The sequence below is a fragment of the Cherax quadricarinatus genome, chromosome 64 (assembly GCF_038502225.1).
Source record: "Cherax quadricarinatus isolate ZL_2023a chromosome 64, ASM3850222v1, whole genome shotgun sequence".
Lineage (NCBI taxonomy): Eukaryota > Metazoa > Arthropoda > Malacostraca > Decapoda > Parastacidae > Cherax > Cherax quadricarinatus.
Genome location: NC_091355.1, coordinates 1927015 through 1933014, shown reverse-complemented (window position 1 = coordinate 1933014; position 6000 = coordinate 1927015).

Genomic DNA, 6000 nt, shown 5'->3' with positions numbered 1-6000 from the left:
GATAAAAAATAGGAAAAGGGAACGTAAAAACACCAATTGCAATGGAAGGTAAAGGGGGTTGAACCTTACAAAAGTAGTTGAGGAAGGAGGATCCACTGGCTGCTGCAAACACTGATGGCAGACTTTCTTTCTGAAAGAAAGCACACATTTTCCTGATTTAAGGCGGGTTGGGGACATATTAAAAAAATTGTCTAAAAAATATTTTTTTTTCTAAAATTTCAGGCCTTTAAAAAAAAAAAAAAAACTCACGGCTGTCGCCTTGTGTTTACCTGTTGAGGTTAGACGTTATGGTTGATGACCTGATAAATCAGGCTGTTGGTGTCAGCTGCATCAATTGAATTTAAAACGCAGGAGGAGCCGTTTTGGAATCAAAGAAGGGGTTCTTTCAGAATCAAAGGCGCACTGCAATCAGTGAAGAAAACATGGGAGCAGTATAAGGTTCTTCGTGAGAGAACGTTTCGTTCTGTTTAGATTGAAACATCGCCACATAGAAGCTTCCTATCCCGTCTCTACTTGAGGAATTTCTTGCCATAGACATCAGCTGCCATAACTTAGTGGTGAGAGTTGGAACTTGAATCACCGAGGTCCTGGGATCGAATCTCCGGTCGGAAAATGTGATGAATGGTTTTGAAAACCGACAAGTTGAAGAATTGAGACACTTATGCAACTTGTCGGTTTTCAAAACCATTCATCACATCTGTCAGACACTGCATCATCATGGGATCTTGATACAAAGAAATCTTTAACACTTGTCCAATCTGTGCTGTGTGACGAAGACCTACTTCGACTAGTGGATGGTTCCACTACGACCCCGCCTCCTCCTGCTTCGCCTCACCTGACTACAGTATATAAGCCACTTCTACGGGCCTATGCTATACTTTCTACAAGCCTGATGGACTGAACACATCGACTCCAGGCTGAGGGACTGATTACCTCAAACTCCTCCTATCCTTATAACTTCCTGCTTTGCATAGGACTGATGAAGCCACTATGTGGCGAAACGTTTCTTAAATAAAGTTTCCTATATGTTACATAAGTGTATTAATTCTTCGACCGGAAAATGATAGAATACGAAGTCTTGAAGCCATAGCCAAGTCATGGTACCGTAATACCCCGTCTGGGACGACGGAGGGTCGAGCCTCTAGCACTACACACACTCTCCTGTGTTGTGATGAAGTACTCAGTGCTGGATCATGACTACCAGTTGAGTCAGCACAAGTTTGGGTCATTACCGTGAGGGAGAGGCCTAGAGGAGACAAGTTTTTTGTCACAGTGATGGATCAGGCGAAGATGGAGACTTGACAGAGAGAGAGAGAGAGAGAGAGAGAGAGAGAGAGAGAGAGAGAGAGAGAGAGAGAGAGAGAGAGAGAGAGAGAGAGAGAGGGAGAGAGAGAATGAGAGAGAGAGAATGACAGTAAATAATTTTATAGAAGAGAAACAGTATATATATATATATATATATATATATATATATATATATATATATATATATATATATGGAAGTACCACCTCTGTATGGTTGTTTTGCATATATATATATATATATATATATATATATATATATATATATTATATATATATATATATATGTATGTGTATATGTATATGTATGAATAGGGAAGTACCACCTCTGTGTGTGTGTGAGTGTGTGTGTTCCTCTTAATTCAAACAACCTGGCCTTATCAATTCCCTCTTATGAGGGAACTGATAGGGACAGATTCCTAGTTTTTCCATAAAAAATAGAAGAAATCGATGAAAATTATGAACTGCAGGAATTGGAAGAACTGAAAGAACTGGAAGAGCTATAGTAACTTGAAGAACAAGAACTGGAAGAACTGGCAGGGGTATAAAGAGTGGGAATACAGTTTACTGGGAACGACAGTCCCGTGGAGCACAGTCATGAAATACAATCATACAATACAACCTACCATGAAATACAGTCATACAATACAGTCTACCATGAAATACAGTCATACAATACAGCCTACCATAAAATACAATCATAAAATACAACCTCTCAAGGAATACAATCATACAACAGAGAATACAATGTGAGGGGAAAGAGGTTAAACACACCACCAGTGTTTTTTCCTGTCTTAGTTTGTGTTGTCGCGAAGATGAGGGGCAGAGGGAGGCTAGTTTTTGTCTCCCTGATGGATACGACCAGCAGGGAGACACGACACAGGGAGGGAGGGAAGGAGGGAGGGAAGGAGGGAGGGAAGGAGGGGAGGGAGGGGAAGGAGGGAGGGAAGGAGGGAGGGAGAGGGAGGGAAGGAGGGAGGGAAGGAAGGAGTGACTGAGGGAGAGACAGATTTTTTTATCCAGTGTATGTGTGCTGAAGGTATTGAGGGAGAGTGGGGGGAGACGGAGAGAGGGAGGGAGGGAGGGAGGGAGGGAAAAAAAGGGAGGGAGAGAGAGAGAGAGAGAGAGAGAGGGAGGAAGGGGAGAGAGATATAATGCACAGTTTTCAAGCACAAATTATCACATGGTTGGGCGAAAATTCTCTCTCTCTCTCTCTCTCTCTCTCTCTCTCTCTCACACCTCTTCACACAACTTTTTACTCTCCACACTTTATTTTTTTTGTCTATTTATTTGTCTGTTTATCTCTCTGTCGTATCTCTGTGTCTTTATTTGTTTCTCTCTTTATTTGTTCTTTGCTTTGGTAATATCTCTCAATTTGTGTCTCAGTGCTGCGTGATGCTCCAGGATATTCTCTGTGTCATATTCTCACTCTTAAATATTTCTGTTTCTCACTCTTTCCTATTCTCTGTTTCTCACTATGTTTATCTTCCTATGCTTCTCACCATGTTTCGCATTCTATGTTTCTCACTCGATGTCTCTCACTCAGTATTTCTCACACTAAGTTTCTCACTCTGTGTCTCTCACTGTGTATCTCTCACTGTTTCTCATTATCTATTTCTCACTCTATTTCTCAGTCTACTTTTTTCAATTTGTTTCTCTGTTTCTCACTCCATGTTTCCTCTTCTTTCTCACTAGGGATGAGAGAGCCATTTTGACAATGTAATTTCACTTCGTTCTCACCTCGTTTCTTTAATATTCAAACTTTGGATTAACGAAGGGATTAGCGAAGGGATTAACGAAGAGATTAACGAAGGGATTAACGAAGGGATTAACGAAGGGATTAACGAAGGGATTAACGAAGGGATTAACGAAGGGATTAACGAAGGGATTAGCGACGGCGTTAACGAAGGGATTAATAAAGAATTTTTATAACAGGTTCAGGAAGCGTAGGACGGGAGTAGATAATCTTCAATTCCTCTCTAATGAGCAAAGAAGGGAGGGTGTAACCCCTAAATTTTCACCTTCCCTTCCTTGCGGGTAAAGGGAGGGTGTGGCCCCTTTACCCTCCCTTCTTAAGGGGTAAAGGAGGGTGTGGTCCCTCACCAAATGGAATGATGGATGAGGTCGGGAAGGGACTATAAGAGAGGAAAGGTAGGTTATGGTAGCGGGTGTCCTCTTATGGACACCCGCTCCTCCTCTTCCTCTTCCTCCTCCTCCACTTCCTCTTCTTTCTCTTCCTCCTCATGCTTCAAGAACATCCACGAACTCTGTTTCCCTAATCAGTCGTAAGAAGTAAACATACTGACAGACAGCCAGACAGACATTGTGTAACACAGAGATGTCAGACAACGTTCCTGTGATCAAATATCTCTCTCTCTCTCTCTCTCTCTCTCTCTCTCTCTCTCTCTCTCTCTCTCTCTCTCTCTCTCTCTCTCTCTCTCTCTCTCTTATGGGCAAGGTAATTAGCAATTCTTGTTCCTATTTACCAAGATAATTAGGAAAGCAGGTACTAAGATTAGTATGGACACTGGACAGCCTCCTGTCAATGCACTCGTGTGAGTGCTGGCATGCACTCATAACACACACTCATTTTTACCATTAGTACGAGTGAGCGCACTCAGAACATGCGTCACAATACCGTGGCTAGAAGTTTCTGAAGACTAGACAACGTTTCGCACTGTTGTGTAACATTATCAAGACAACCGATCATGGTTTGTCCTCAGGATCGAAATGTCTTCTAAGGGTCTCTGACCAGAGTGTGAGTTATATGTGAATGTACTCATACATTTTTGCATTGTGTATGTACGTATGTGTGCGTGTGTGTGTGTGTGTGTGTGTGTGTACTCACGTATCTGCGTCCACCTACTTGCGGTTGCAGGAATATCATAATTCATAGCTCCTGGCCCCGCCTCTTTGCTGGTCGCTACTAGGCCCACTCACTTCCTGCTCCAAGAGCCTTATCGTATCTCTTCTTATTGCTGTGTATGGATTCTGCCACAGCTGTGTGTGTGCGCTTGTGTTTTTCCCCAGGAGCAAAACAGCGCTGAGAGGTAGGAAATTTGACAGGTACCCGCATGATCATGTCGGTCAAGCAACGCTCAAATTCCACAAATTCACTTTCCTGTCTACATCGTTTTCGGTGATCATTTTCTAGCCAATACGAATCTTTTCAAAACACTAAAAAACTCGCCCCTGTCATTGTTACCATTAACGCCGACTCACGCACACGCACCACGAACGCATTAATACAACACTGACGAATGAGACTTTTGCTGCCCTGGTCACCATGTCAGTGTGGGGAGAGAAGTCGCGGACAGCAGCACCTCTCTGACTGGTGTTACATCCTCTTTACCTCAGTCATTGACTGGTTTGTTGTTTGGGTGAGTGTAGCGCCTGTCAGCCACATGACTGTCATCAAGGCTGCATGTCACCTGCTCACCACCAGACACTTTAATCCTATCATTTTCACGGGTATGTACACAGGGACACACCTCTCTGTGCATATACCCATACTGGCTGATATGTACCTCTAGTTAGATGGTTAATTAGGTAAGGCTCTCAGTGTATATATACTGAGAGATATACACCGGTCAGTGTATACAGTATATCATCCCCAAGGAAAAAATTCTAATTAATAGTTTTAATTTTCTTGATTATTGTCTAACTAATTTATTAACTTTCTTCAGTAAAGCTTTTGAGGCTGTTGACCACGATAAAGAATTTGATATTATTTACTTAGATTTTAGTAAGGCTTTTGATAGAGTTCCGCACCATAGACTGTTAAAGAAAGTGGCAGCTCATGGCATTGGGGGAAAAGTGCTTTCGTGGATCGAGTCATGGCTCACTGACAGGAAGCAGAGTGTCCATAAATGGGGTTAAATCCGAGTGGGGATCTGTAACAAGTGGCGTTCCACAGGGATCAGTCTTGGGCCCGTTGTTGTTTATAATATATATCAATGATCTTGATGAAGGAATTACTAGTGATATGAGCAAATTCGCCGATGACACAAAGATAGGTAGGATAATTGATTCATACGTAGATGTTATGGAACTTCAGGAGGATTTAAACAAACTCTATTCTTGGTGAGGTGAGGTGAAGCAGGTGGAGGCGGGGTCATAGTTACAAAGAATTCTTCAACACTTGTTCAACCTTTGGACGAAGACCTACTTCGACTAGTGGATGGTACCACTATGACCCCGCCTCCACCTGCTTCACCTCACCTCACTACAGTATATAAGCCACGTCTACGGCCCTATGCTGTACATTCTACAAGACTGATGGACTGAACACATCGACTCCAGGTTGAGGGACTGATTACCTCATACTCCTCTCCTTACGCCTTCCTCTTTGTATTGGACTGATGAAGCCACTGTGTGGCGAAACGTTTCCTGAATAAAGATTCCCATATGCTGCATAAGTGTCTCAATCTTCAACTTGTCGGTTTTTCAAACCATTCATCACGACTAAGTGATCCTCAGAGTTCCGTGAACTTGCTTGGGAGTCATTGGCAAGCATATGAAGGATTTATAACCATCCGAAGCTTGGCTGGACACGAGCATGGCTGTAAATGCTACGGAGATTCCGACAAGCTGGGGAAAAGGACACTTGCTGACGGCTCAAGACATTAAAGAAAACGACACTTATGTACAGTTCAGGACATTTATTAAAGGAAACGTTTCGCCACGAGTGGCTTCTTC